Below are 9,183 nucleotides of genomic sequence, written 5' to 3'. Positions count from 1 at the left end.
TGTTATAATTTTATATGAATTAAACATGATATATAATGTGAACAAATTCTTACCTGAGGCTGCCATTGAGTCTTGAGTTTAGACATTTGTGGAGCATTTTCTTCATTGTTTACTGCAAGATCTCCAAAACCACATGAATGCAAATATTAATAATCATATCAAAGTTGTCTAATTTCCGCATATATATGATATTACTGTTATAGTGTGTGCACTAGAGACAACACTAGATTATATTTGTGTATTTAAAGACATATGAATATCAATAACATTGTTCTATTAATTGATTATTTCTTATAATTTATCTCTCTATATTATAAATCCTGTTGCCTATTTTCTTACAAAAAGACCACTTCGTCCCTCTATACGACAACTCACTAGACAGCTGGCTCTCTCTCAACCACATAACTCCCCCCATCTTATTTTTGTCCATTACCGCTGAATACTCTGCTTTAGTTTGAAATTTTGAATTCAAATTAGGGACCCATCGACACTGCTACTGTCTCTCGGCTTTTTTATTCTGCATCCATGAAGGAGGTGTTTCAATTTAAGGTGTTTCCATGGAGAAGGTGTTTAATTCTATCGACGAAGCGGAGCTTGGCACTGCTACTGCCCATGGAGAAGGTGTTTAATTCCATCTGCTTTTTCTAGGGTTTCAAGCGCCGAAAATCTATCTATCTCGCCGGGTTAATAGGCAAAAAGATAATTGAACTCATGGCTAACTTGCAGTCGGATCACTGAACTCAAAAAGTTTGCAAACGGGTCACATAACTAAATTTAATTTGCAGTCAACTCACTGAACTAATAAAAAACTTGCATTTAGGTCACTACGCCGTTAGGTATCGTTTGACTTTAACGGAATCCGTTAAAAAATAAAAAAAACTCCAAAAAAGTAAAAAAATAAATTGATTTTCTTAAAAATTCTGAAAACTTAAAAAAAATCTGAAAATTTTGAAAAGACTTTAAAAATATGGAATTTTTAAAAAATATGAAAACAAATGTAAAATCTTCCAAAAATATCTAAAAATTTTGATTTTTTAAAAAAATCAAAAAAATCTGGAAATTCAAAAACTACACCTAAATTTTTGAAATTAAAAAAATTCAGAATTTTTTCCAAATTTCCAAATTTTATCAAAGTTTTAAAATTTCAAAATTTCAAGATTTTTTCGAACTTATTACATTTTTTCATATTTTTCAAAAAATTACATATTTTTGAAACTCTTTTCAAAAGTTTCAGTTTTTTTTTAAGTTTTCAATTTTTTTTATAAAAAACAAATTTTATACTTTTTTTCAAAGTTTTATTTATTTTTCTAACGGATTCCGTTAAAGTCAACTGGTACTTAACGGCGCAGTGACCTAAATGCAAATTTTTATTGGTTCAGTGAGTTGGCTGCAATTTAAATCTAGTTATGTGATCCGTTTGCAAACTTTTTGAGTTCAGTGACCCAATTGCAAGTTGGCCATGGATTCAGTAATCTTTTTGCCTATTAACCCCTTTCTCGCCGGATCTGGTAATCACTTTACCCTCTCTCCGTTTTTTAACTCGATTTACTTCTATTACGTTAATTTAAGGTTTTATTATTGATTCGATTTATGCTTCTGTCTCTTCTGTGTTCCCTTTTTTCTAGGGTTTTAAGAGCCGTTGGGAAATCGATTTTCCAATTAAATCTCTCTCGCTGGAGCTGGTAATCTTTCGACCTTTCTTAATTCGATTTTTTTTAATTACATTTAATGCATATTTGTTAGTATTTTGCTCGAAGATATATATTTTTTTTTTCTTTTTTTTCTTTTTTTTCTTTTCAGTTTTACAATTTGATATATATGTATTTTGATATAGTGAGTTTGTTTTTGAGATGGATGTTTGTGTTTTATTTGTGCAGCCCAACTATTTGATATAAGTTCTAAGAGAAACTTAAATTGTTTTTTCTAAATTTTAAACTTTGAGTTATAGAGAGATATGTTGGTTTTGTGCACATAGATTATGTGATGCTTTATTTGACACATGTCTTCTCTATATTTTTGCAGGTTGGAGACATCTTTGAAGAAATTATTAAAAGAGAAAAGCTTTAAACAGGTAGTAATCATGATTATGTTATGTTTATAAGTTTTCGCTTCAATAAGCTTTGGGAAAGATAATGTTTTAGTATAATATAGTCACCTTTGACATGTTTTAGTATATAACAAATGTGTTTCTATTGTAGTTATGACATTTATTAATTTTCTGATTGTGCATCGCTCGCTGATTTTGTATAGTTTGAAAGCAATTGTAATTTTAAGTGTTGTTTGGATTTTTTTTGTCATTCGTAGTACCTGAAACGTGATAATTTTGTGTTTTTCTGTTGTGCGAAGAAGTCGTTTTCCTATTTTACGTTAGTAAAATTCTTAACTTCAGAATTTGGGAATTGTATGTAATAATTTGTCATGTGTATTAGAAATGTATTTTGTATAGTATCAAGATTTTTATTCTAGGTATTTAAAGCACAAATATGAGTTTTTAATTAGAAGTTGATTGTGACATGTTGTGGTGATGCACTATTACATACTGCCAAGTTTTTAATTAGTCTTTTATATTTTCATGTATTTTACTTTTGTTTGTACGAGTACAAGTGCGACAGGTGAGAGAAGAATCCCGGCATTCGAGCTTAAGATATATATTTTGTGGTTACTGGTATAAGCTCTGTAGTAGCAGGGGAGACTTCAAGTGACATTTTTATTTATGTTTCACCAGAATTTTAAGTGTGAAATCAAAGGGGTTGTGGTAGAGTCGCAATGCTTAATGTTTATTTATGCAAATTGAATTTTTTATTTTATTTTTGGACCAGGGTTTTAGGAAGATTGATCCTGATCAGTGGGAGTTTGCAAATGTGGAATTTAGAAGAGGTCAGAAACATCTTCTACCAAGAATTCACCGTCGCAAGCCAATTCATTGCCATTCTGCACATCAACAAGGTCCATAGATTCAGAAAGACAGGAACTTGAAGATGAAATCGTGAAGCTCAAACATGATAAGCATTTGCTTCAATTAGACTTACAAAGGCATAAGCAGGAGAGTCAAGGATTTGAAATTGAAGTGCATTCCCTGGGGGAGCGTTTGAAAAACATAGAAAATCGACAGAGAAATACTATTACATTCCTCGCCCAAATTCTGCAGAAACACGGTACTGCACCAGCTATCGGGCAACAGCATCAATTTGGCAGCAAGAAGAAAAGGTTGGCAGTGTCCGCGTATTTATATGATGAAGCCAATAAAAACCAATATTCAAATTTTGAGGAAGAAAATCAGGATGCTATGTCAATTTTCTATGTTAAGTTCGGAACTAATAGAGAAGTTAGACTCATCCTTAAGATTTTGGGAGAATTTTCTACGCGGGGTTGGTCAATCTTCGGGAGTTGACATGTATAATTATAGTGCAATGCAGCCATCACCATTAGTCATAACAGAGATAAATGCTTCATATGGTGATTCTGATATTAATGTCCAACAATGCTCGCCAAACTTCCATCCATCATCCCCTCATTCAAGAGATATTCGTTCGCCCCTGGAGTTAGCTGCTGCTGCTTCTGATCAAGCAGATAGCCCTGCCATCTCCTCTATCTACTCCCGACTTGGAATCAAGGCCAAAATCTTCAGGGATAGACGTAAATGCAATGCCTGCTAATGTACCTGATTTTGATGCTCCAAATGAGCCAGTTGAGGAGACAACTCAAGCTCTACCAACCGGGGTAAATTTGTTTCTATTCATGAATCAGGATTTAAGATTCAGGTAACATGGAATTGTTAGTGCAGTTTTCTGATATATCAGTTGAATTTTAGTGCAATTTTCTAATATATATGTTGAAGTGTCTGATTTGGTATCCTGTTTTCTTTACAAGCTTTCTGGCAATCAAATTATCATTACACTCCTGCGCTATTTATATGACTATTGAGGTGTCTGCATCTCAACACTCAAAGTCTCGCACACACCACTTCAATGAGAAACAGTGATAAGAAATTCTGGTATTTAAGACATATCATGCTATTTTTGTTTTTTAGTGAATCTTTCATGCAGTAGACCTGAATGCGGTAGACAGTGATAAGAAACTTGGGTATTTTGTGAAAAATGGTCTACTGGCTGTCTTAAGATCATTTTAGAGCTTCTGCAAAACCTCTGACCTGCCAACTAATCATGATTATACTCCGTTTAGATACACATAGTTCATATTTCATCAACTGTGGCATGTTTATATATACATGAACACATAATTCAAAAATGATTTGTAGCTTGAAGAACCATATTACTACTTTTGTAGCTTACTAGAAAGAAAACATATAATGGCACATCTCATCCACCAAGCAAACAAGAACAGGCCTTATGGAGACTTGACAGCCAGTAGACCATTTTTGACAAATGATTTATAATAATTTTTTTGCATTCACATCCATTTTTATTTTATATGTTATACCTCAGTAAAATTGTGAGGTATGCAATTTGAGGTCAATACACCGAGTACCAGAATTTAAGCACATTACTATATTGCAGGTTTCTTCTTCACGGAGAGCTTATTGTAATCAAAATGATATTGCGACTTATATATTTGGATTCTTCTTTGGTAAAACCCCTTTGATCAAGTTCTCCAAAGAAGACAGGGGAAGGTTTTATTGGAGCATCTTTTACAACTATCATTTCTGCATTTGTGGTGAGCATATAATATCAGTTTTTAATACCGTATATATCTACCTTATAGTCAATGGCTTTGTTATTGGGTCTGCTAAGCGCATATGCAAATTTGTTGCTTTTTCCCGATATTTGGGAGTTATGTAAGCTATATGTATTTATAGACGAGTCACGTGTCCGAAGTTGACATGCATAAATGTGGTCTGTGGAGAAACTTATGATAAATGTGGTCACATGTCCAAATTATTATTTGTGCAGGTGGCATCAATGCAGCATAGATGCAGACTTATGTTAAGGGAGTTTTTGTGCCCATACATCTTTTCCAAGAACTGTTTGGATCGTGGGGTGTTTCTGGCCGGTTATGGAGTTGCTGAATATGCTCCCACTCGCTTCAAGAAAAGCCTAACGGATCATTAAGAATTCATGGGGAGAAAGCTGGGGAGAAGATGCATACTACAAGTTCTGCATAGGCCAAATACATGACATTTGCATGGTGGATTCCATGGCGTCTACAGTAGCATAGCGCAAAAATGTTGGGTTCGAAAAGGGGGGTTATACTTCTTGACTGGCCAAAAAATATAATCCATTGATTGGTATCATAGTGCTTAGCTCTTCCTCTCTTTTTCCGTGTTAGGAATAGGGTACATGGCACGGCAGTTCTCACTGGCATGCCTATAGGCATGTATTTTACAAAAAGGCATGCACAAATGTCATGCCTTTTTTCATTAAATATAGCAAAAACTGCTGCATCATTACAGGATTGATACTAAAGTGCACTTACAAATATAACAAAAGTTAGTAAATATTAAGAACCGAACTTAGTACAATACTAACTTATATTAGTAGTTTATCTAATATTTAACTATGAAGTTGGACTATATTTAAAATTTTCAATATTTATAAGATATAATATTTATATAAATTTTATTATTTATATAAAAAATTAGTAAAAAAGCATGTCAAATGGACAAAAGGCATGCCTAGGGCATGCCCAGTCTGGCATGCCCAATCTGGCATGCCGGTGCCCCTGTGACATGAACCCTAGTTAGGAAGGGAGTCGATGACACCGTGTGTGATTCTGTGTATAATTTATTTTTTGGGTTGGCATTTGTTTGAGGGTTGAATAGCCCTTGACAGTTTATAGCCCTGGTCTTCTCGCTGCTCATATTTTATTTACATTTTTATGTTTTTGGAGCATATTTTTGCTATATGAGATAATATTAATGAAATGCAAGTTATTAGGAATATTTTAACAGGATATATGATTCTATTTTTTTTCAATGGGGTAGCGTAGCCCGAGGCTTCATATTTATTTACAAATGATGCCATGCTTACATTTCAAAAAAAATTATAAAAAAGTAACATGATTTATTATAAATAAATAATTATTTTAGAACGCATTTTAATGCATTTCATAATTATTTTAAACATTTTTTTAATAATAATTGAATATTTAAATTCCATGTATATGAGAAGTTATGGGAGCTTAGGACTGTGTGACTCAAAATGGAGAGAAAACGAAAAGAGGAGATAGTTTTATTAATTGAAACTTAACTTACGTTATTAAAAGAAAGCCCGTGGTAAAAATATTTCAACCACCAACCTAATGTAATAAAACTAGCAATTAAATGAATCTAATATTTTATTTTTAAAAAAAAAATACATCTATGAGTATTCATAATTTTTTACTGTTTATGTGACTGTTTAGAATTAGTGAACTTATTACAAAAAATCATTTATATGCCCATGCGTAACGGACAAGATATACTTTTCTCTGTTATCCTTTTTTTTTGCTAGGTCTATTGTCCTTTTGTTTGATCAATGAACAAAATATTTATTATATTGTTGTGATTTTTCATGTCAAAACGATATTGAAAGTGCTATAAATATCGCATAATATATTTTTTTATATTCTCTATGTTATATTTAATTATGAGTCGTTGGTGTTAGAATGACTTTGATTAACGGATTTTTAATGGTAATTATGTGCAGAATGAGTGAACATGAATATGTATATTTTTTAACACAATGTGAATATGTTATTTTGCAATATGGACATACATCATTTAATTCAAATTTGGAAAAGTAAGAAGATAGGTATTGGATTTGGTAAAGTGGTCCGAGCCGAAATTGAGAGAGAAGAGGGTATTTTTAAAACGAAGGAGAGTAAATAAAGAGATTAGTGTAGATGTATGTAAATAGGGAAAATAAACGTTGATACATATATTATATATAAATTTAAATATTAATATTAAACATTAAATCTATAAAAGAATTTTTTTTTCCGAAAGAATATTGTCTGCCCTTGCGTAGCAGGCAAGCATACTAGTTGTATATATCTTTGGTTACTAGATATAAATCTTAGATTATTAAATCCGTGGAAAACAATATGAATTCTATATCCCTTGACTTAAAAATGCCATTACATATATATATATATATATATATATATATATATATATATATATATATATATATATATATATATGTTACATACCGAACACATGGATAAGTATTATGCTAGTGTTATGTAACCTAATGTTTATTTTTTATACAAAATTTCACACCCCAAGTAGCAACTGCTGTTTAAGGTTAAACGCCTACACATTTTATAAACATTATATGACCAACATAATTATATACTAAGCAAGAATTAAGCACCAAATAAGCAATACACTACTAACATATGACACAATTTCTTCCAATGTAAAATTTCAAGAATCATATAATTACTCATATACTCAAACTCATAGGCCCTAAAATTAGTATAAAGTTGTTGAGAATCCAATCATAAAAATAGATACTACTTCCTCTGTTAGGATATGTTAGTCTATTGACCTTTTCATCTATTTTATAGAGATTTTACCACACACATATAAAATTTTATTTTTAAATTTTCTTTTTGTGAATAAAAATATGACACTAATTTTTTTATTTACAAAATCAAAATTTTAAAAATAATAATTTTAAGCATGTAGTCAAAACTCTTAAAATTTCTTGCAAAAAACTTAAGAGAGACTAATATATCCTAAGAGAGGGAATATTAAGATCTAAACCTCAAATAATATAAACTTAAATTATCAATCACAAGTTGGATAAGCAAACACACACATATACACATTATACAAAATCACTAAATTTGGTAGTAATTGGAAAATATCTAAATTAATATATTTATGTGTGAACCATGAATATGAGTTTTACATATTAATATCATCCAACAAAATCATTCATATCACTACACAACTAGAGACCGGCAAAATGAAAAAGCAAGATGATTGATGAAACATAAGGTTACATGAGATAGAAAAAAAATGTATTGTTTTCATCCATTGCCAAGATGAATAACCGCAAGAGAGAGAAATGATAGAGCCCACGTGATTGAAGCTGTAATTTTGAAGATCATTTGGTTTCAGATATATTATAAGATAAATCTATCTGCCGCGCTTTCACCCCTTTCAGCTCTTAAAAAACCCTAATGTATGGTTACATAGTCAGGGATTGCCATTTTTCTTTATATTATATTCTCTTACTCAATTTTTTAATCTAAAAATCAATCTTTATTGATTGTTTATTGTACCTCAATATTAGGCCATATTTTAGATTTCAATATCTTCTTGGTGGGCCATATTTTTTATTTCAACAACCTCTCCTTGTTGGGCTATATTTTAGATTTCAAGAGTTGGATCATTTAGTTCCGTGTAAGGATGGATAGCTTAACTTTAGGGAATTTGGCAAAAATATTTGCACGATTTCTTTATAACTCTAATTAAAATATTTGTACAAGTACGAAGTTTGTTCACATATTCCATCAATCTTTTCATTTCCAAATCTCTCCAGTCGTCTCTCTCCCACCCTCCTCTCACTACCCTCTCTAGTCTAGATATTATGGGGTTATGTGCCTACCTAACAAGCAATTATATAGTGTCAAACTGTTAATTGCCCGTTTGTCAAGATATTCACATATTTAATCAGTTGTATGAACAATATGTTATAAATTTGTAACATTCTTCAAAAACTGATTTATGTTTATAATTAATTATGAATTTTTTTGAACAATATACTTTTCATTTATTTATATAAAAATAGATAATTTATTATTATATACAAAATAAAGAAATAATAAAAATATTATCTATAAATAACTTTTGGAATAATGATTATAAAATAGGTTAAGAAATACCATGGAGGTTTGTGAATTTAATATATAGATTTCTAAATAATTAATACTAAATTATAACGCGTGTCATTCACGGGTGTTCTTTATTGTATTTTATATACCTATATATGTACTTATTATCAATTTTATATAGATTCAATTAATCTAATGTCAATGATAAATTATATTTATTTGCTAAATTACAAAAAAATAAAAATTATATTTTTTTTTAGTTTTATAACTAAATAATACACTTCAAAATATGTAATATGCAATTTTTAGTCGATCACTTGTTATTGTTATATTATTGTTATGTTATGAGTTCATTCAAATTTAGTCAATCACTTGTTATCTGCCAGGATTTGACTTGAT

The 9,183-nt window shown here is 30.6% G+C and overlaps 2 long non-coding RNA genes across 2 annotated transcripts; both read left to right on the top strand.

The window, feature by feature from the left end:
* The first annotated feature begins 1,534 nt into the window (after positions 1-1,534).
* LOC135148363 (uncharacterized) lies at positions 1,535-3,014 on the top strand. Its single transcript, XR_010286491.1, has 3 exons — positions 1,535-1,682; positions 2,023-2,071; positions 2,820-3,014. It is a non-coding gene; the product is annotated as an uncharacterized LOC135148363 (long non-coding RNA).
* Positions 3,015-3,391: 377 nt separating this feature from the next.
* Positions 3,392-5,331, top strand: LOC108198134 (uncharacterized). The gene is made up of 3 exons (XR_010286490.1): positions 3,392-3,761; positions 4,518-4,674; positions 4,911-5,331. It is a non-coding gene; the product is annotated as an uncharacterized LOC108198134 (long non-coding RNA).
* Positions 5,332-9,183: the final 3,852 nt, after the last annotated feature.

Source organism: Daucus carota, chromosome 8 (assembly GCF_001625215.2).
Source record: "Daucus carota subsp. sativus chromosome 8, DH1 v3.0, whole genome shotgun sequence".
Classification (NCBI taxonomy): domain Eukaryota; kingdom Viridiplantae; phylum Streptophyta; class Magnoliopsida; order Apiales; family Apiaceae; genus Daucus; species Daucus carota.
The sequence above is the reverse complement of the archived record's forward strand: the minus strand, read 5'-3'. Positions and strand labels throughout refer to the sequence as shown.